General features: G+C 40.7%; 1 protein-coding gene across 2 annotated transcripts in view; it reads right to left on the bottom strand.

The window, feature by feature from the left end:
- The window catches only part of Stag1 (stromal antigen 1), a 324,710-nt gene extending 313,067 nt beyond the window's left edge, over positions 1 to 11,643 (bottom strand). For both annotated transcript variants that reach the window (XM_038322525.2, XM_038322527.2), the window contains exon 1: positions 11,463 to 11,643. The gene's annotated coding sequence lies outside the window, so the exon portion shown is untranslated. The remainder of the gene's footprint in view (positions 1 to 11,462) is intronic.
- Positions 11,644 to 23,749: the final 12,106 nt, after the last annotated feature.

Below are 23,749 nucleotides of genomic sequence, written 5' to 3'. Positions count from 1 at the left end.
CTCCACTCATCTTTTATAAAGTGCTCAGAAAAACTACTTTAAATACAAGTGCTTAATTCTAGTAACCTTAATAAGTAATAGAGGACTTAGGTTTCTGTTTTAGTTAACAGCTAAATAAAGCCAATAGAGAAAGCAAAATTTATAACCATATCTAACATTAAAAAAAGAATAGCTACACCGGGCGGTGGTGGTGCACGCCTTTAATCCCAGCACTCGGGAGGCAGATGCAGGCGGGTCTCTGAGTTCGAGGCCAGCCTGGTCTACAAGAGCTAGTTCCAGGACAGGCTCTAGAAACTACAGGGAAACCCTGTCTCGAAAAAACAAAAAACAAAAAAACAAAAAAACAACAATAAAAAAAGAATAGCTATTTTGTTTCCTATCTAGTCTAGACCAAGCTGTCCGAGACTTTGTGTAATACCATGATCACAAGAGAAATTAAATATGATTATCAATATATTACAAAACTTGTGCTACTGAATATGCTTATGTGACATGATAAACAATAAGATCTAGAGGTAGATCTAACAGTTGGCCTAACAATGTATTTTTTTTCCAAGACAACGTTTCAAAAGTTGATTTCAAACTCCTGGTTTCAAGTGCTCTTTCTGCTCAGCCTTCCAAGCAACTGGGACTACAGATATTTGACATCACATTCAATTAGCCCACTTGTAAAATACTGATTAAGAAAAATTATGCCTATAATGTAATGTAAAACTCTGACTCTTACTGGTGACAAAATAACAGATATTGTTAATAAAATTGATTTACTAATTCAAAATTAAAGAATATGCTCAATTTCAGTTAAAAGCTAGTGAAAATAAAAACTGCGTTTCCCCCCAGACAAGTCCATCAGCATCATCAGTATGTTGTTGTTGTTGTTGCTGCTGTTTTAGTTGCTTAAGAAGTTAGGCTTCAGAGTCACAAACAAAACTGAATGCAAACTTTCTGTCCCCTATTGAGGAAAGTACTTGGCCTATCTACCTCTCCTGTGAAACAGGAATAAAACCTCCATAGACTTGCTGCCATTCACTTTAATACACCTTATCTAGTATTTGACACTTCCTCAATAAATTACCTATAACCAAGTCTCAACCAAGTACCTCACTGTGCACCAGAAATCCAGAAATCTGGGTTCAATTAATCTGGCTGGGGTACATCTCCAACAAGTGTCACAGTTTGGGCCTCAAATGATTCTTTTTTGGAAAGGAAAAATGAGGAACTGCAGAGGATTTAACTCATGGTCTTGAGTGATTCACATGTGCAAGCACTGGCTTAAGGACAAAGTTCAAAATCTTTAGCTTGGCACACTAGGCCCTCGAGTCACTGCTTACAGGTTTATATTTTAGTTCCTTTGACGTTTGGGATGTCTTTTTTGATTTGTCAGTAATTTAGCCCTCGGGTCTATGGAATGAACCCACTACCTTGCACCGTACTATGTTAGGAAGCTCACAACCACCTATTAACTCCAGTTCCAGAAGCTCTGACATCTCTGGCCTTCTTGGGCACCTGCACTCACCTGTGCACACACACAATTAAATCTTTTAAATGAAAAAAAAAACTGTATTTCTTCTATATATTTTTCAGTTACATGAGACCACAAGTTAGTCTAATAAACAGTTGGGAAATGTAAAGAACAATATCACAATTAGGTCTCTGAAAACTAAAGACACCCAAAAAGTTCCATTATATAATTTAGAATTTAGGATTATTTCTAAGGGATTCAGTAAATTAGAAATAAACTGATGCCCAAATTAATGACTCAAAGACATACGGCTAGCCAGGGGTATAGAGAGATGTAGTTAAAAAAATCTTCTGTCAAGCTAGAATGAAGATCAGCGATGGACACTAATGCAAAAGATCCTGTCTTCAATGCCCAAATTAAAAAAAAATAGTAAGTTTTTGTTTTAAATCAGACCTTGGCTTCTGTACTATTCTATACTAAACTGCCTATACATTTATTAAAAGTATTTTTATTTTTATAAAAATATCTTAAATATTAGTAATCTAAAATGAAAACCATCTAACTTTGTTTTCTGTGTCCACTTTTACAGAAGGGAAAAACAGCCAGCGATCATGTTTGATCTACAAACTTCATCGTAGAGGAAATTTACAGAATGTATTTAACTTTTGGTAAAGAGTCACTCCTTTGCAGAATTATGCATATAAAGCCAAATATTCATAAATAATCTTGAAGAAATTAAATGTATCAATTGTAAGAACCATTACTATATAGCTAGGAATGGTAGCGCACACATGTGATCCCAACACCTGGCAGACTTAGGCAGTAGTAGTACTGCCACAAATTCAAAGCCAGCTTGTTCTACATATGGAGTTCTGGGCCAGCCAAAGTTATGAGCAGACAGTCTCAAAACCCAGGCAACAAGGAACATGTCAATGTCTTGCCTTGATGCTGTATCCCTCTAAAGAAAAAGAACTCCAGTTTCTAAAATGTTTAGTTTTAAGTAGGAAACAGTAGTTATTGCCTTTATCGTTCCATTAGTTCATCCTCTGATCATACACATTAGTTTTAATGATGCATCTCCACATGGTAAGCTAAAATTATTTGACTTTTTTCAGAAGACTAACCTTACCATTTTATCTAGAGTTTCATTTCATTCACTTTTTTAAGTTCTTTGGTCTTCATTCAATACAGTTTAGTCTAGTGGTCAAAAGCCTTTTAAACTCCAGAGCATAGAATACTACAGAGGTTTTTGTTTTGTTTTTTCCAGTTAAAAGTTTCTCTATGTAGCCCTGACTGTCCTGGAACTCACTCACACTACAGACCTGGCTGGCCTCGAACTCACAGAGATCCACCTGCCTCTTCTCCTGAGTGCTGGAATTAAAGGCTTGTGCCACCAAGAATATTTGCTTTTATTTCACAGGAATTTTTTGCAGTTTCTATTTTCCTTAAAAATCTAGAGTGAATGAATCTGTCCAAGTATATAGCAAGAAAGGGATGAAGTTTAAATTTGACAGTGACTGTAGTCCCAGAAATTCTTCAACAGTGGCTTTCAAGGCCACATCATATTACAATGTTTCCTTCATTTATGACCACGAGGCTTCTTTTGTTCTAGTCAGAGTTGTCCTCTCCACCCCACCCCTATTTGTGGAAAAAGGTTATACCCATGAACATAGCCACTTATGAGAAACATTTGCCTCTCTAATTTGGATTATTAGAATAAAACAGGGTTCAGTTTCCCTTCTTGATATGTGCGTCTCCTCTACTGTCATGTGCAAACTGGGGGTTGGAAATCTAAAGAAAACACTAATTTCTCTGGCTACTGTTAATGCATTCTTTATCTCTAACTAGAAAGTCTCTAGGCTTCTACCAGCAGCCTAATTTACAGTAAAATCTCAAATGCTTCATTCCTTTTTGACAGACATTGGCACATAATCAACTTTTTTTTGAGATAAAGCCTCTTCTAGTCCAGACTTAGCTTAAACTTCTGACCCTTCCTGCCTCTACCTCCCCAGTGCTGAGATTACAGCACTACCACACCTCTTTATGTACTAGTAAGGCTCAATCTCAGGACTTCTATGCTAGACAGATACTCAATGAAGATCCTCATCCCTCAACCTTACTATCATAAAAAATTTCCACTTTCAATGTCAAGATGGGCAAAGAATAAAATAAAACTGGAGAAACAGACAATTACATAATCAGTCAAATATTTTAACATTTTTCTCAGAATCTGATAAAAAAAAAAAAATCTTCCCTCTCCCAGGGGGGGAAAAAGAATCAGCAAAGACAAGGAAATTTTTTCCAACTGTTATCAAAGCCAGATAAGGTTGTACATACCTGCTGTGGAATAATCCTCGTATACCCTGTAAAGATTTGCTGTGGTGGTATTTCCTTAGGTTTTAACAAATAAAGCTTGCCTGAAGATCACAGTGCAGAGCTAAATCACTAGAGGCTAGGTAGTGGTGGCACACACTTTAATCCCAGCACTAGGGAGACAGAGGCAGAGGAATTCTATGAGCTCAAGGCCACCCTGGGCTACACTAAACTGAATCTGTCTAAAAGAGAAATAGAGCTCACACAAAGGTGATCCCAGCACTTGGGATCTCATGTCTATTCCCAGCACTAGGGAGGTGGAGACAGGAGTGACAAGGCTGGGCAGAGAGAGGAATCTAAACAGGGAGGAGCTAGCAGAGTGGTGCAGTCTGAGGTTTCGTGGAGACAAATGCAGTTAGGAGATGCTGTCTAGAGACAGGATCACCCCTTCAGTCTGGGCACTAATAGAGGTAAAAGAACTCTCTAATGGCTGGTCGCTCTACTTCTCTGACCTTCAGCATTAACCCCTGTATCTGACTCTGGGTTTTTATTATTAATACCAATTAGAATTCATGTTACAACTTGTCACTTGAATTGGTTTAATAAAATGCTAGTTGGCCAGTAGCCAGGCAAGAGAAGTATAGGTAGGGCAACCAAACTAAGGATGATGAGAAGGGCGGAGTCAGGAGTCGCCAGCCAGCAGCAGGAGCAGGAGATGAACATGCCATGGTAATAATGGTAACGCCACATGGCAAAGCATAAATAGAAATACAGGTTAATGTAAGTGTAAGAGTTAGCTAGTAACAAGCCTCGCATCTATAAGTGATATTAAGCCTGAGTCAATTATTTGGGAATCAGTTGCCAGGTATTTGGGAACTGGCAGGTGGTAGAGAAATGTCTGTTTACACACACTTGTAATCACAGCACTTTAAAGACAGAGAGAGGAGAATCAGGTCAGGCTCCTCTAAAAACCAAAGAACCATTTGATCATTTCTAAAATAAAGTATCCAACACTCATAAATTGCATGCTTCTTCCCAACTGTGAGAGATACATTAACCAAGATAAGGTCTTAACAGACTCAAAAACTTAAAATTCAAATATATTAAAAACTCTGATCTCAAAGTCAAGTTAAGTTTTAAAAAAATCAGGGACAATAAGACATCTAAGGTAATCCCAAATATTAAAAATTGAATATACTTTCAGATAAGCCACAGGTAAAAGAAATCAATGCAAATCAGTAAACTATTTTGAACTGAATAATGGCACAATACTCAAATGTATGGAATATAGCAGTGCATAGAGGAGTATCAATAGCTTTAAATGGTTTTTATTGGAAAACAAGAAAATATAGACTGGATAGGATGGCTGTTGTCTATAATCCAACACTCAAAAGGCTAAAACAGGAGGATTACAATGAGTTCAAGCCCAATCTAGGCTACACAATGAGAGTCTATCTCAAAAAAGAAAATGAAAAAGAATAAACAAATAAAAGGGAAATCTCTAAAATCTATGGCCTAACACTACACACAAGAAATGGGGAAGAGCTGGATGGTGGTAGCTCACGCCTTTATCCCCAACACACTCGGGAGGCAGAGGCAAGCAGATCTGAGTTTGAGGCCAGCATGGTCTACAAGAGTGAGCTCCAGGGCAGCCAGGGCTAAAGAGAAACCCTTTCAATTTAAAATAATAATAATAATAATAATAATAATAATAATAATAATAATAATGGAAGAGGGGAGGATGGTAAAGAATAGAAATTAACTGCCCTAGCTGTGATTAAAAGCTACTTAGAGGGCTAGTCGGTGGAGGCACTCCGGAGGCAGAGGCAGGCGGATCTCTGTGAGTTCAAGTCCAGCCTGGTCTACAAGAGCTAGTTCCAGGACAGGCTCCAAAGCTAGAGAAACCCTGTCTCAAAAAAAAAAAAAAAAAAAAAAGTAGTTTTTTAGGGTATAGTCCATTACTGAGAAAAGACAAGGCAGAAAGAAAGACAAGAACTTGAAGCAGAAATCCAATAAAACAGTTATGCTTGCTCCTCATAGCTTGTTTAGTTTGCTTTCTAATACAACCCAGGACCACCTGATCAGAGATAGCCCCACCCACGGTGGGTGAGGCACTCCCATGTCAATTACAAAGATGCCAACAGGTCCCATCAGGTAGAGGCAATTCCTCAACTAAGGTTCCTTCTTCCCAGGTGATAAGTCTGTATCAAATTCACAAAAACTAAGCTGAATACCAATAGAAAACAATTTTAAAAGACATTTTATAATGTTTTAAGAAACTAAAGAAAAAACACTACAGATCCACTGAAGGTAGAAGGAAAACACAGGAAACAAGCTTATGATGGCAAATTAAATCAACAAATTTAAACTGCAGTGTAACACAAAGTTAGCACAAAAATGAAATAAAAAAATTTGAACAGCACTAAAGTTGTATTTGAATTTGCTACCAAATATCTTTCCACAACTAAGTGTGGTTCTATAATCCAGTATTCAGAAGGCTGAGATGTGATGATTCCAAGTTTGACACTAGTCTGACCTATACAATGAGTTAAAGGATAGTCTGACCTATAGAATAAGAGCCTGTCTTAAAACAAATAAATTACTTTACACAAAGAAAATTTCAGACAAAGAAGTTCTTTAAAAAAAAAATTAGTTTGGGCAGTGGTAGCACATGCCTATAATCAATACTTGGGAAGCAGAGGCAGATGGAGCTCTGTGAGTTCAAGGCCAGCCTAGACTACAGAATGAGTTCCAGGACAACCAAAGCTACACAGAGAAACCCTGTCTCGAAAAACAAAAATAAAGTAATAATAATAATTATTATTATTATAACAAATTAGTGCCTTGCACATACATGCAGGCAAACACCAACTGACATAAAATAAAAATTAATTAAAAAAAACTCACACAATGACTATTAGCAATTTAAACTCCAGCCAAAAGTGTTAATGGCTATAACACCAGCACAAAGGAGGCTGAGGCAAGGCAATCATGGGTTTTTAGGTCAGCTTCAGTTAGAGTTTATAGGCATCCTGAGCTACATAGTAAGACCCTGGCTCAAGAAGAATTTTTTAAAAGAGATTTACTTAATTTTCTGTAGGTGTCCTGCTTGTGTGTATATCAAGGTATCACATGTACACAGTGCCCATCAGAAGACAGAAGAGGGAAGCATAGAACTGGAGTTACAGACAGGTTTGAGATGCCATATGGGTGCTGGGAATCCAACCTGGGTCTTCTGGAAAAGTAACCAGTGCTCTTAATTGCTGAGCCATCTCTCCAGTCCCCAAGAAGAGTTTTTCCATTGGCATATGGCATTATCAGAATTTCAATGTTTTTTCGTTTGGAGTAAATTGGTTTCTTATAGCTGTACTTTGCATTTTCTTGATTACAATTCAACAAAGGCTACTTACTATAAGTCATATCATTTTGTTAGGTTGTAACTAGCATTCTCAATAAAAAGTGGAAATAAACTGTTCTTCACAAAGGTTAAAATATTATTTCATGAAGGATCTGCTATTTTGATTATATGTACTACATGTATGTTTGTACTAAGTTAAAATGTAAAATGCTTTTTAACTGCTAGCATCTAGCAAGATAAAAGGTATTACGATATGTATTTAATTATAGCAAAACTCCATAGTAACAGTTGGGCAACTCACTGGCTCATCATTTCCACCCACAGCACAAAAGAATGTACTCTATAAAGCAGGCAGGACTTCCCCAGCATTGAATGAAAAAATAAAAGACCCAACTTAGCAGCAGCTCTACATGGTGGCACATGCCTGTAATACCAGCACTCAGAAAGATTCAGATTGAAATTTCTAGCCCAGCCTAGGCTAAATAACCATGTCCCGGGCCAACCTGGGAAAACAAAGCATGACTCCATCTCAAAACAGGAAAAAAAAAAATTAAAGAGGGAAAAGATCAGCGAGATTGTATAGCAAGTAAAGATGCTTGCCGCCAGGCCTGATGACCTAAAGTCAATGCCCAGGTCCCACATGAAAGAAGGAACTAAATCTCCAAAGTTGTCCTCTTAGTTCCACATGCATGTGGAACACATACACCTCCACACATATAAAATTTTAAAAACTTAAATTTTTGAAATAAAAAAAAATCAAATGTAAAAGGGAGGCAGGGATTTGAGATTTTCTTTAAACACTGACTGATGCAGAGAAATATTGAAAAGAGTTCAGGGGCAACCAAGATGGCTTAGCAGGTAAAGGAACTTTGCTACCAACCCTGATAGTCTGAGTTCAATCCCAGGAAACCCTACTGTGGAAAAAGTAAATGAACCCTCATGTTATCTGATCTCTGAGTACATACCTGGCATGCATAAGGAGGGAAAGAGAGAGGGAGGGAGGGAGGAAGTTAGGAAAAAATAACAGAATCCAAGGAAAACCTGAGAGAAGCACTTAGGGGTGATCCAGCTCAACTGGAATCCTGTACTGTATACCAAATAATAGAAAACTCAACCCTTACTTAGTAGTAGTAAGAGACAAAACCCTACTTACTACATTAAGAATCACTTAGCTCTATGGTTTATACAAGAACATTATTTCTATTTCTGGTTCACAATGAAACCCTAGTCCCAAAAGGAGTGAGGGTGGGAAGGGGCAGCAAAACTCAGCAGATAAAAGCATTTTCTGACAACCCTCAAAATCTGACTTTGGTCCCCAGATACCACATGGTAGAGAGAGATGACCAAAATCCCATATGTTATCCACAGCAACACATACCCACCCACGCAGACAAAATTCTAAAAATATGGTAGTAAGGGAATGGCTATAATCCCAACACTTGAGTGATACAGGTAGGAGAATCAGGAGTTCAAGGCCAGCCTGGGTTACACTAGCATCCTGTCTTATTCAAAAATAAATAAAAGTACAGACAGAGAATGTAGCTATTCTAACATATAACATAGATCCTGGGTTCATACCTAGTAGTGCAAAGAAAGATAAAAATGACAGAGGAGGGGAAAGCAGGGGAAGAGGGAAAGGGGGAGGAAAGGGAGATTACTGTTTTAGTTGTGTCCTTTTCTTATGTCCAGATCCTAAAGAGTAAAGATGTGTAGATACTTCTCTCCCCACCAGCAGTAAATAAATGAGTTATCACACTATCTTTTCCTTGAAAGTGGGAGAGATCCTGTAAATACACCAGGATAGCACTCCTGTGATTACACTACAGGGGGGAAAATATTTTTGTCTATGTAATTAATGTCCCTATAGTTAACTGAATTCACATAAAAGATTATCTGGGTGGGCCTGACCTCATCAGGTTAACTTTTGAAAGAGGTCATAAAATCTACAGAAATTAGAGACAAAAGTCAGAGAGACTGATTCCTGTAGTAGTCATTTTGTGAACTGCTGTTATTAAGACTGTGTGTGTGTGTGTGTGTGTGTGTGTAGGAATATATGTATATATTATATATGTGTGTATGTGTAAAATACACAAATATATATAAAAGATTACACAGGATTTGACCAACAGCTAACAAGGATGTAATGAATCTTATAGTACTGAGATTATTAAGATAAATCTATCTAGAAATAAAGCAAGGAAAAGAGAGGAGGTAACCATAAATTGCTTAAATTTTAGCTAAAAGGGGCTTTTTCAGTTTGTAAAAGAACCACTGTATTATCCCAACTTCAGAAATGAGGATGGTAAGAAAGGCTGAAATAGTTAAAAAAAAAAAAAAAAAAAAAAAAAAAAAAAAACCTAGATCACAAACCTAGGGGATGTCTCAAGAAACTTCAGTTCAAGCTGCAACACAGCTTTCTTAAGTTTTTAAAAGAGCCTTTCAAAGCTAAAATGTGGCTGGAATGCCAGCATTTGAAAGTCTGAGGCAGAAGAACTGCTATAAACTCAAGGCCATCCTGAGCTACATACCAAGATCCTTTCTGAAAAAGCAAGAGACACTCAGTAGTTGGATGGCCTGGCTGGCACCTACCTGTAATCTCATAGCTCCATACGCTGAAGAAAGAACTGCCCTAAATTAAAGGCCACTTTGGACTGCATAGTGAAGAGATGGCCAGCCTGGGCTACACAGCAAGAGCCTGGGGGGAGGGGGGGTGGCCACACCATAGTAGCTGTATTAATCTCTTCAAAAAAAAAAAAAAAAAAAAAGGCAACACTACACCTCTACTTGTTTAAGACAGTATCTCAGAAGATGTCCATGCTAGATTCAACTTGTGATCCCCTGCCTGTCTCCAGACCACCAGACAGAACCCCAAGGTACCATATTAAAATGCAAAGAACAAACTAGCAAAACACCTGTGGGTTTTTTTTATACGTTTATTGGGGGGGGGGATGTGTTACATTCCCCATAATGAAAAACAATGAAATAACATTAACATTACTGGTTCATTCAGTATTTCTTGACCTCGACTCATATACATTATGAGACCATCGTTTTTATTCTCACTGTTCTGCACATTTGCATGAGCTTCACCATCAGAATTTGCAATTTTTATTTTAAAAAAAATACACAGGAAAATCTAAAGGTAAAGTTACAGACTCCATTAAGTTACAAATCATACAACTTTATGCGGATTTAGGTACTTTCACAAAAACGACTTTTGCTGAGATGTAAAACAGAGTCGTTTCTAAGCACAACCAGGAGAGAACACACATACCCCCTCATCTCAACACCAACTTCAACAGCGGATAATTCACTACCACAAACTGCAATGTTTGGGGTCTACACGGCTCCAAAACCAACCCCAGGACCTAATTCTCCCAGGGCCCGACTGCCTGCAATGTAGAAAGAATCAGTAACAATCCGAACGTAGGCAGAAGCGGGTGACGTGACAACCCGAGAGCCAGGAAAGGGTTGTAGTCCCTACGGCACCCAGTTCAGACCCCTCCAAGTGGGGCTCAGGTCGAACTCCAAGCACTCGGGTTTCCCGGCTCTCCACCCCGCCCCCCCACCTCCAGAGAGGAGGAAAAACAACTTTTATTGGCCTCCTCTCCAGGGGGATCGGGAAACTAACGGGGCAGTGCTCGGGCCTGGACACGTTTCACCCGGAGGCCCCCCGTCCGGAGCTGCGACGGCGGATAGCGGGAGCGCCGGGCTGCGACGCCCCGTCCGCCCGGGTCGCCCGGCCCACTGCCCCACCCCAGCCAGCAGAGGCCTGGGCCAGCAGTCAAGCTGAGCGACCCCCAGGACCCTCGGCGGAGGCGAGCTCGTTGTCATGTGACGCCGCCGCCGCCGCCGCCGAAACACCGCAGAAACGCAGGGCGGCGGAAGGCGTTCGCGCCAGCCCCCCTCGGCTGGCCTCGGCGCGGGCGAGTCCCGAGAGCCCGGGCGGGGAGGGGGGGGGAGGAGGGCGGGCTTGGCGGCGGGCCCGAGCGCGCCACAAAGGCTTCCGCGCCACCGCTCCGGAGAGCCCAGACGGGCGGGGGCACCGTTTCGCGGCCCGCGGGAGGGGTGGAGAGAGCGGAGTGCCCGCCGCGCCCACAGCAGGTCCCGGGCGATCGGCCGCCCCGCAGTCGCCGCGCGGCGCACAGGCCCGCGCGGGCCTCCCTCCCCCGCGCGGGGCCCGCGCCGGCCCGCCCGCCCGCTCGCCGCTCGCGCTCTCAGGCTCTCTCGCCCGGCCTCCATCTTGGATCGGCGCTTCCAGCCCCCGCGCCGCTGCCGCCGCATTCCCCCTCTTTCCCGCCCCCCGCCGCCGCCGCCGCTCGCGCTCACCTCAGCTGCCCATCCGGGCGCTGTCGGCCGTCGACCTAATTTCCCCCCAAAAGTCTCCGGTGTGTTATTCCCGATGTGGGGGGGTTGTTACGGGGTGGTCGCCGGGGGTTCGGGAGCGGGGGCCGCGCCTTCAACGGAGCTGCAATCCTAACCCGCCATCTGGTGGCATTTTCCACACGCCAATGGCGCCGCTGCAGACTCGGGTCCCGACCGCCCTCTGCTGGCCGCGGGGCTCACTGCCTTGCTGACAGGACGGGTCTGCCCGGAAAGGGGAGGGAGTAGAGGCGCGAGCGAGGCGGGGGGCCCTCGGCCGGAGGCGCGCGCTAACGCGGCTTTGCCTACGGGCTGCGCGCACGCGCACCAGCGGGGCGGGAAACGTGGCCTCTGCGTGGCGGCCCCGCCCCCGCTCAAAGCCAGACACGGGCTGTACCGATGGCGAGGCCCCGAAACCTCGGGATGAGGGCGCTGTGGACAGCTCGTGGGCCGCCCGAGGCGAGCGGAAGGACGGGCTCCGTGGCGCCTGCGCGACCCGCTCCGCTGGGTTGCCGCCCGCCATTTTCAGAGCCGCTCGGAGAGCCGGGGAGGAGTCCGCCCCCAGCTCCTCCGCCGAGGCCGCTCCCGCCCCCGGGCTGCCAGCCGCCCACACCCGCCGTTCCTCGGGCGTGCTGTGCCAGCGAGCGCCGCTCCCTCCCTCCCTCCGCGCTTAGCCGGGGCCTCCGACCCAGCATTGTATTCGCGCTTTATTATTGATGAGGCGCTTTCCCAGAACGAGGGTGAAAAGGTGTCGAGGGCTGGGACGGCCCCTGGCGCAGAGCTGCACGGAACACTGGCCGCTCCACGCCGATTGGCGTCGTCCTGCCTCTGTAAAGCAGATTCTCTCCGAGGTGCAGCCTTTGCATAAGGCGGCAGCATAGGCTAGTGAGTGAGATCGGTGGAGCAACGCTGCGAACATAGAGACGCTGCTCCTCCCACAGCCTAGGACTACTTTCTGTGGTGCTCAAATGGACGTGCGAATGAATCCCAGCCGAAAGGGAAATAGTCACGAGATCGTGACCCCTTCCCTGCTCTGCCTATCCTTGACCAAAGCTCCTGACCTTCCGCCTGCTTACAACTTTGCACTACAGAAATGAATTCTTGCTTTTGTAGGTCATCAGCCCCACTTATTACTCAGTTCTTCATTGGAGGAGGAAGCTTCATTTTTAATATTGCCTTAGAAACGTTGGTCTCGTTTCTAGTCTTGAGGGCTAGCTAGCTAGCTAAGCACGTCAACTGTCTCTGGTATCTAGCCCAAAGGTTGCCAGGTGCGTTGCACTTCCCTGGAAGAACTTTGGTATACATTCTTGGCGGTCCTTTTGTAGATACATTAATTTGAGGGAAAACATCTCGTTTAATAGTCTCTGATTGACTTATTGTAGTCTCTGCAAAAGCCTGTTTCTAGCTTGCCTTGTTAATAAAGGTGCCTAAGCTTGAATCTGGGATTCTGGTAAAGACCCTATGGTCTCATACCTTAATGTATTGGTAGCCATGATATCAAAAAAATCTCAACAAATTTAGCCATTGCCTTTTTCCCATCTCTAACCCAAGCCTGACCTTCCTGAATGCCATGCCCCTTTTCTAGGATATCGTCAGTATTCTCTTTATTCTTTGGCTTCTTCCTTTCTGTTTTTTCAAGTTTCCATTATCAAAAAAAAAAAAAAATCGGGTTGCTGCACTATCATTGTCCTTTCCCTGCCCCATATCTGAAAAGAGGCAGTCACAGGCTGAGTGTGGCGGCGGTGAGGGCTCTTATCCAGCCTTGGGAGGCTGAGGCAGAAGGATTTGGAGTGTTGCAGTGAGGTCTGCCCAAAAAGGGGTGGGGGTCATATCTTACCCCAGACCCCATCCTCCCTTCAAACATTTTTCCTTTTAAGTTACTTCCTTAGATCTGTACCTACATTGTTCCCTGTCTTCTGATTCAGTTGCGAGCTGTGGGTTTATTTTGGTTTTTTCTACCCCCACAGTTCAACCCCCAGCTCTCTGTTCCTTTCGACTATATTGTTGCTCCTTCAAAGTCCCCCAAGTTACCTGTTAGTTCCCAATTGTTCCTTAACGAGGATTCCTTATTTTCAGCTACTTTCCAGGTAGCTCCATCCGGGCTGTCGGTTTCTCAATAACACTGATCTCAGCAGGTTAGGGAATGTGCTGTGAGCTGTGACCCCGGGGCTGTTCTGAACAGCTGTGTAGCTTCGGGCAAATTTCTGTGCCGGTTTCCTTAGCTGTAAGAAGTAAATAACCGTAGTATCTCATAAGGTGGCTGGATTAAACTGCACATATAGCAATACTATATTATTGCATTGTTTCTTCTGTCTTTAAGATGTTTCCAGGTCCCTACTCTCAAATGCTAGAAATTGAACCCAGGATCTCACAAAGTATGGATTCTATAACTGAATTACACCCAACCAGCATATATTTTTATTTTTGTTTTGGGGGCAGCTTAGTTTTCCTTTGTTGTTAGGGATCAACGTGCTAGATCAGCATATATATATATATATATATATATATATATATATATATATATATATATCGAGGATATGGGTAGCCGACTTTGAGTTCACAGAAATCTGAATTTTGTTTATTTTGCTGTTACACATATTAATTGAACTGTTGTGTATACATAATTACTTGGTTCCCCCCTCACCCCCAAAAAAACCCCTCTGTGCCTGATCATGTTGTCATTTAATATGCTTTCTGTTCTCCAATGGCCAGTTTCTCCCCTACCTCCTCCCATTGTGTGTGTGTGTGTGTGTGTGTGTGTGTGTCTGTCTGTCTGTCTTGCCTGTATATGTCTGTGTATGTCCTGTCCCCAAGGAGGCCGGAAGAGAACATCAGATTCCCTGGAGTTATGGATGGTTGTGAGCCACAAGATAAATAGTGGAAATAGAACCTGGGTCTTTGAAAGAGCAGTCAATGCTCTTAACCACAGAGCAATCTCTCCAGCCACTCTCTTATTCCCTAGAATCCGAGCATTTGGGAATCATGAGAGTTGTCATTTTCTCCACTCCCTTTGTCCACTTGAGACCTTTGTTGTTATTTAGATTACGAAAAAATAAATCATTTTCCTTTTTTTCTACTCTTGCAATTCACCACTGCTGCCAACTGGTGGCAGCGATATGTTATGCTGTCCAACTACTGTCCATGATTAGATTAAGTCATAATTTTAACTGTCACTTGTTTTTGAGAGTCAAGCCACAATTTTTTCCAAAAGTGATCAAATCTGACCCAACCTTGATAATAAGAAAAATTCAAAATACCTTACCTTTTAGAATCAGTAAATCTGTTCCAGGCAAAAACTCTATCACCTAAACGTAGAGAACCAGAACTACTCAAGACATGTGGAAAGGAGAAGGACTTGGGAATGTTCGCTATAATTCTAGCACTGGGGAGGCAGAGATAAGTAAACCTCTTGATACAGTAGAGACCAGCCTTGTCTATAGAGCAAGTTCCAGTTCAATCAAGGCTACAATGAGACTTTGTCTTAAAGAAAATAAGTGTTGCACACTTTTAATCATCCCAGCATTCAGGAGACAGAGGCAGGTGGATCTCTACAAGTTAAAGATCAATACCAGCCTGGTCTACAAAGCAAGCTCCAAGACAGCCAAGGCTATGCAAAAAAAAAAAAAAAAAAAAAAAATCCCTGTCTCAACACACATGTGCATAGACACACACATACACAGACAAATCCTTCTTTGAAAGATAAGAACTATGCTCATAGTCATTGGTCCAATGTTTAATAATATTAATTTTAGCTTCTTTTGTTTTTCTTACAAATATAAAACAGTGCAAGCCCCGGGTGTGAACTTAATATAATTCTCCATTATTACCATCATTCTTCTTTTTCACCTTCTAGTCATCCTCTTAAATAGTTCAAGAAGTCTTTTGTGTTTAATTATAGGTGGGCTCAAAGTTAAAAGCCAATTTTCAGGCAAGGAGGATATGTTGCTATTTTATGTTCTTCCCTGAAACTGTGTGTCACGACCACATAATGGATGTTAACTGAATGGGGGATATGTGTGCAAAATTTGGCAACGGTAAAGGTTTCTTAATATGAAAAGATCGAATATTCAAAGTCAAATACTTAATGAATGTGAGCTGTATCTGATAGCATGTGCCTGTGCTGCTTTGTGTGACTTCACTGCAGCCTTGGTTGCGAACACATGACATGCACACTTTGCACCATGCATGGTGAAATACCAAATACCATCAACAATTGCTGCCTGATTCACCTCAGCTCAGATATTAGGAAGTACAGGATCGTAGATACAAAGTGTCCTTCTCTGTTTGTTTGTTTTGTTTTTCCTTTTTTTGTGTTTTGAGGCAGGGTTTCTTTGTATAGCTTTGGAACCTGTCCTGGAACTTGCTCTGTAGACCAGGCTGGCCTCAAAGTCACAGAGATCCTGTCTGCAACCTGCCTCTGCATCCCAAGTGCTGAGATTAAAGGTGAGCACCAACACTGCCCAGCTAGTGTTCTGCTCTTATAGAAACAAAATTTAACTACAGAAAATAAGCAATTTTAATATTTTCCTGCCATCATTCTTTAGCATGTAAGTATCAACATATCTCTGTATTGTTTTTGTATTACAACATGTTTTAATTGCTCTTTCAGAGGCTAGGAATGTAGCTCAGTGGTAGATCTCCTGCTGGGCATACACAGATCCTAGGTTCCATCTCCAGAACCACAAAAGAATAAATAAGCATTTGGGGTTAGAACGATGGCTCAGTAGGTAAAGGTGCTTTGCCGTGCAAGCCTGTTGACTTGAGTTCAATCTTTAAAACTACCAAACTAGTGGAAGGAAGTAACTGATTCCAGGAAGCTGTTCTTTAACCTGTAAACCACACTATTGCACTCACACCTACACACATAAACCATGTGTATACACACACACACACACACAAATAGTAATAATTTGCCAAATTAAGTTACTGACTTGAGTTTTAATTAAAAGAATAATATGGGGGCTAGAGAGATAGCTCAGGAGTAAAGATCACTGGTTATCCTTTCAGTGGACCTGAGTTCAATTTCCAGCCCCCATGTAGCAGCTCACAATCACCTGTAACTCTAGTTCCAGGGGACTAAAGTTCTTCTGCCTCCACAGGCACCAGGCACACATGTGGTGCACAAATATAAGTATAGGCAAAACACTCATAAACAAAATAATTTTAAATAAGTAATTTAATTAAAATCGTTAAATGAATTTTGGCTAAGAACATCTAATTTCCAAGAGTTTCTGAAGTGGTCCTAAACATCTACTATTTTATAGTACATATTTATGCAAATCAGCATTCTCAGAATTGGCACTTATAAAATTCTGAAAAATTCTGAAAAACATCGAAGATGCTCTATATCCAATGATAACAACTATTCAGTCAAGATTTAATACTTTGTGTAAAGCTAATGAGCATGGCCATTTCACTAGTATGCAAAATTACTTTCATTTTTAGTAAATGGAAATTTTATATATAATCAAAGAATTATTAAAATTAATATCTTTGTGAGTTATTATCAGTAAATTCTATTTATAAACCTGTATATACAAGGTCCTTTAAAGTGTTTTCCGAGAGGGATAAGGAGTGTATTAGGTCTAAGAACTCTCCTGGGACTCACTATCAAAGCCACCAGATAGGCAGGGCGCAGGATGCAGTTTGCTCTGCTCCCTTGGTACCAGTTCCCTAAATGTTTCACGCTTAGATCACAAACATATTGTTTTTGCTGTTCCCAGAGTTTGAGATTGCTTCCTCGTATATATTCTACTTGTTTGTTCATTTTTCCCGCTTTGTAGAGATGCTCTCTTTTGCGGCTTAGTACCTTCCCCAGCACATCTGACTCTGCCTCAGTTTAACTCAGCTTCTCCTTTTACACAACTGAGGAACTCACTTTACTATTCTCCAAGGCAGGAACAGCTCGTTTCTAGAATTTATTTTCTTTGTAGGTTTATTTTCTTGTTTTGCTGGAGAACATTCCCAGTTTCTCAGAACTCTCCAGGCATCTTTAGTGTATTCTAGCACTCAATCTATACTACAAACTGCATGGGAATAAGGACTTAACCTTGAGATTTGGATTTTTGTTTTGTTTTGCTTTTCAAGATAGGGTTTCTCTGTGTAGCTTTGGAGCCTGTCCTGGAACTAGCTCTTGTAGACCAGACTAGCCTTGAACTCACAGAGATCCACCTGCCTCTGTCTCCTAAGTGCTGGGATTAAAGGTGTGAGCCACGACCGCCTGGTTGAAATTTGTATTTTTTTGAGGCAGGTTCTTATTATATAGGAAGGCTAGCCTGTAATTTACTCTGTCTGTTCCAGGTAGCCCACCAATAGTGTGAGACCCTGTTGAGCAAGGTGGACGTCTCCTTTAATCCCAGCATCTTAAGTAGAGGCAGGAGGATCAGTAGTTCAAGGAGAGCTACACAGTTTGAGGACAGCCTGGGCTGCAAGGGACCTGTCTCAGATGAGACAAAAACACAAATTAGAGAAAGGTTTGGTGGTGGCAAATGGACTTGGTAACAAAACCTGAGTATTTTACCCAGTGATAGAACAGAAGCCTCATGCTTCCCATAGATTTGGAGCATGCCTCATAAACTGGACGCATGGAGCAAAGAATTTGTTGAATCCTACAGACCAGAGAAAACAGAGAAAATGAGACAAACAGAAAAGGGCCAGAAGTGGCTTAGTCTTTATTACTTCTCATCCTCCTTCCCCAAAGGTATGGGGAATGGATACTGAAATTTTTCTCATTCTTCCTAAAAGTAATAATTGTCTCCTTTCCTCAAAAACAAAAGTAGTGAAAGATTTAAGTCCTTCCTGGTGGAAATGGTGAGATGCTGCTCCAATCCCTTTCTGGACAGCTGTTGACTTACTTTGCCTTAGGTTGGCGTCCCGTCCAGCAGGGCTCACATACGATTGCTGATCAATAAGGAGGTATAGAAACCAGCTCATGGGAGGTTGAGGCAGGAGAATCTTCATGAGCTTGAGTCCCTCTTGGTATACATAGTGAGTTCTAAGCAGTGTGAGACCCAGTCATAAAATAATCAATATATCTAAGAGCTTGGCTGTATTAATCCAGTTTGGGTCAATTCTCGATACTCACACTACCCAGCTGGGTTCCTTTAGGTCAAGTCTTCATTGCTTGCAGCAGCAAACAACATGTGAGTATTGGAAAAAAAAAATCTGGAAACAAAGTATTCTCAACTTGAAAGAACAAAAAAACTAAATCAAAATCAAACATTAATGATTCAGAAGTGTTTCTGGCAGCACCTGTGCCATAGTGACAAACACAAACTCTTGGCATGTGAATGCCATCATACCACACCACACAAGGCCAAAACTACCTGAGGCTATCATATGCTATGAACTTCACTGTATTCACAGTTTACTGCTGTTGTAGAAACAATGATTTCAGCACTCAGGAGGCAGAGGCAGGTGGCTCACTATGAGTTCAAGGCTAGTCTGGTCTACAAAGCTAGTCCCAGGACAGCTAGGGTTGTTATACAGAGAAACTGTGTCTTGAAAAAAAAAACACAAAAAATAAATTATTTAATTATGAAAAACAAAGGCTTTTAATAACTTCTTACCATTATTCCTCAGCATACAAGTCTCAAATTATATCTTTGGATTATTTGAATTAGAATGTTCGGCTTTAAAAATTGTTCTTTGAATTTTTGAATTCAGTTTCTTTTTTTAAAAACTGTTGAAAGAAATCTGGCCTGAGATAAGGCCAGCATTTCTAACGTCTTCTGAAATGGCCCTAAACATACTTCCAAGACCTCTGGGACATGAGGAAGAGACAGGCTTTCAAATTCAGTGTCATAGAAATTTAGTAAACTTAAAAATAAATTTAGTGAAACCCATGTAGTGAAATAAATCACCAAATTTAGGGGACATTACGACCTAACACGAGCCAGAAGGATCCTCTCTATCATACTGTGTTTAAAATGCCCAGAGTACAGAACAAAGAAACAAAACAGAAAGCTGCAAGAAGATGCCGAGCAACCTTCTCAACGTATACACTCAAGGTCAGTAAAACTTAAAATTATAAGTTTCAAGCTTTTAACTACTATAATTTACTTCATCTAACAAAATTGACCTTAACATTAAAGAAGAATTAAAAATAAATTTCAAACAATAATTCCAATAAATGAAAGTTGGTCATATCTGCTAATCTAGCACTGTGGAAAATACTGCACAAATAAGAAAGCAATCAAAATTATGATATCTCAAAAAAGACTAATCTCAATAGAAGACAAATAAGCAAAAGAGAATTATGAAAGAATAAAATGTTGTAACTCAAGAAAAAAAAGAAAAACTCTAAGATGGAGGAATAAAAGAGTACAAAATATTCAACATAACCAGACACACACATTTCTGTAATAACTAAGCCATGTGGCAGTAGTGCACACCTTTAATCCCAGCACTCCAGGAGGCTGAGGCAGGAGGATTTCTGAGTTCAAGGCCAACATGGTCTACAGAGAGAGTTCCAGGACAGTCAAAGCTACACAGAAACCTTGTCTCAAATATAAAAGAATTTTAAAAAAAGGAAAAGAAACAAGACAAAAACTGGTCAATAATAATCTAGAATATAAATGTTTTAGTTCTCTAAAAGACATAGATTGACAAATTGGAATAGAAAACAAGAAACAGTTTGTTTTCTACAAAACACTAACATCACTCCCAAAGAGATTAAAAATATTTCAAATAAATGGAAACCCAACACAAGCAGGAACAGCAATATATCTGACAAAGCAGATCACAATCCAAAATTATGTAAAAATGATAAGAAAGTAAGTATATATTAATAAAGAGAAAATCCATGAAAAAGATAAGCTTGAAAGAAAATATGCCACAGATATTAGTATAGTGACTTCATAAAACAAACATTAGAGAACACAGACAGGTATGTCCTAACACAATAATAATGGATTATACCAATACCCTATGGTCATCAAAAGATAGATAACCAAAAGAAAGGAAGCAAGAGGAATGGAAAGAAAGAAGTGAATCTATTTGGCTCTGGACATTTTTCATTAGTGGTTGGGTAGAACTTAGCAGTCAATTTATTCTGCTCTGTGTTATTGGTGCTTCCAGTTTTTGTTTGTGATTTGTTTCTTTAAGCTTTTTACATCTTCTTGATTTGATTTTGGGGGGTCAGATGTATCTAGAGTTTATCCTTTTATTTTCAAATTTACTGGAATATAAATATTCAAGCTATTTCCTGTTGATCATTTTTGGTAGTGTATACTAGTGTATACATTTCTAATTTTATTTATATAAGATTCCTTATATTTATTTATTTGTTTGTTTGATTATTTATTGGTTAATTTGGACCTGGGGTTTCAGAGTTGAAACTGCAGTATATGTCAAATGAACTTATCAGTTATCTACAGAATATTCTCTTTTCTTTTTCTGTTGTGGCATACTCCTTTTGTACAGTATGAAGATGTATCACTCTGATTGGTTTAATAAAAAGCTGAATGGCCAATAGTTAGGGATGAGTTCCAAGCAGAGAGAATGCTGGGAAGTAGAAGGGCACAGTCACCAGCAGAGCAAAGGAGATGCAGAGAAAGCAGAATAGGAAAAAATGGAGATTAGGTAATGAACACATGGAAGAATGTGGATTTAAAAATATGTGTTAAGTCATAAGAGCTAGTGGAACAAGCATACACTATAGGCCAATAATAACTTTGATAATAAGTCCCCAGGTCATTTTTTTGTGAGCTGGTAACCCAAAGAAAAATCAGTCTACATTTTTCTTTTTCTTAGACAGGGTTTCTCTGTGTAGCCCTGGCTGTCCTGGAACTCCCTCTGTAGACTAAGTTAGCCTCAGATTGAAGGAGCAGAATATACTCCATTTTGAGAAAGAACTCCATTTTAGACCTTCACCAGGAGGATGAATGCAGTCCAGCAAAGTCATAAACATTCCCAAAAACTGTGCCTTCCCCGGGTCAAAGTGACCCACAAGGGTATCCAAACAACATCTGCTTGCTTCAAATGTCCTTTTGGGTATCTGATAAACCACTGTTTTGACATTCTTGTCTGCTGACAGTCGCTGTTTTATAATTCCCCTATACCCCAACCAACTAATTCAAAAGTTGTATACTTCTACCCAATCCTGAAACACCAAGACTTGTACCACCCTGTTTGCAGTTTTTCCCTTTAAAATCCCCTTACCCATAAGCCTCAGGGCCCTTCTCCCCGACCTGATTTGTCGGGTGTTGGGTTATGGTCCAGAATCTGGTAGCTTGAATAAACACCAGTGCATTTGCATCAGATACTGACTCTGTGGGGGTCTTATTTGGGGATTCCTTGTGACACGGGCACAACAGAACTCACAGAGATCTTCCTGCCTCTGTCTCCTGAGTGCTGGAATTAAAGGCATGTGCCACCACAAGGTTTCTATAAAATATGCAGCAACTGCATAATACAAATTCTTGGCTGGGAAATGTAGCATGAATTCTAATTCATCTTAATAATAAAAACCTAGAGTCAGATATAGGGATTAATGCTGAAGATCAGAGAAGAAAAGCAGACAGCCACTAGAGAGTTCTTAAGTCTACCAGTGCTCAGACCAAAGGGGCGATCCTGTCCTCAGACTGCATGCTCAGACTGAATCCTCAGACTGCACGGAGTTCCTGTCTCCTCCTGCCTTATATTCCTCTCTCTACCCAGCTATTTCACTTCTGTCTCCATCTCCCTAGTGCTGAGATCACCTTTGTGTGAGCTCTATTTCTCTTTCAGACAGATACAATCTTGTGTAGCCAAGGATGGCCTTGAGCTAACAGAGATGGTTTTGGCTCCTGAGTCCTGAGATTAAACGTCTGTGTCACCACTCCCTGAACTCTAGTGGCTTAGCTCTGCACTCTGATCTTCAGGCAAGCTTTATTTGTTAAAATACAAACAAATTTCACTACAGAGCATGATGGTACAGGTCTTTAACCCCAGTACTCTGGAGGCAGAGACAGGTGAATCTCTGTGAATTTGAGGGTAGCATAGTGTACAGAGTGAGTTCCAGGACAGCCAGGTCTGTGTAGAGAGACCCCCGTCTCAAAAAACAAAATAAAACAACAAAATTCTCCTTAGTCTACAGAACTTCTTCCACAATAAATCAAGTTTTAAAGACATAAAACAAATCTTAACAAATTAAAAAATCAGTTTCTTGAATCTTATCAAGTCATAGTGGAATAAAACTAGAATTCACTATCTAGAAAAACCTTGGAAAATATAAAAAACATATGGAGACTGAGCAATTTTGAACAATCCGTGGTCATTTGAAAAACTGCCTGTGTTTATGTGTAAAATTATCTAGAATCAAATAAAAATACAACTTAACAAGATTAGTGTTATATAGCAAAGGTAGTTCTATGAAGGAAGATTCTAAAAAGGAAGATGAGTGACCAAATTAAAAAATCCATAAGATAAATCTAATGTAAAAGTAATGTAACATTGCATCTCAAAGTCTTATAAGACAAGAATAAGCTGAACTGAAAAAAAGTAAAAGAAAAAATATAGTTAAGATCAGAACTGAAATTAATGAAATGGACACCAAAGAAATAATACCAAAAAATCAAAGATTTAAAGCATTGAATCTTGAAAAGATAAACAAGATGAAACCCCCATCCACACTATTTTCCCTTTTCTGTTTCAACAAAAAGGAAGGCTTTAACTTTAACATAGTAAAATTACATATAAGAAAACAGTTATCAAGCAAGAATTACAATTATAATATTTATATCTATCTTTTATCATAACTAAGAAAAACTATAACTATAAATTCTTCAACTCCATCAAAGATTCCAGAAGGATATAACATTACCTAAGTAAACAAGAAGTACATTGTAAGCAACTTCCAACACTCTAAAAATAACTGAGACGTCTTGCTGCCTGGACAGTCACCCATAGTTCTTCTGTAATGTTGATGCTTCCATCTTCAGTCTACAGGCCCAGAGTATCCAGCAGACTTTTCCATGAAGCAGGAAATTTCAAAGACAGTTCTGCCTATACTGGCAGTTTGTCCATCACATTTTTCTGTGTCCTGCAGAATGTCTAGCAGACTCTTATGAAATAGGAACCCCAAAGGATCATCTCACCTTTAGGCAAGTTTAGCAGTCATTTCCCTGTGGGTCCTGCATGTCCACTTTATCAAGAGGTCTAGGCAAGAATAGTTTCTTGCAAAATTGTCAACCAACTTCATAAGGAGCCTCTTCAGTGCCCATTATCCTCTTGAAGTAGCTTGATGCTGCCAGGAGCAGATGTGTCTCATCGTT

This window comes from Arvicola amphibius, chromosome 3, assembly GCF_903992535.2.
Source record: "Arvicola amphibius chromosome 3, mArvAmp1.2, whole genome shotgun sequence".
NCBI classification, from domain to species: Eukaryota; Metazoa; Chordata; class Mammalia; order Rodentia; family Cricetidae; genus Arvicola; species Arvicola amphibius.
Note: the sequence above shows the minus strand (reverse complement) of the source record. Positions and strands in the feature narration are given on the sequence as shown.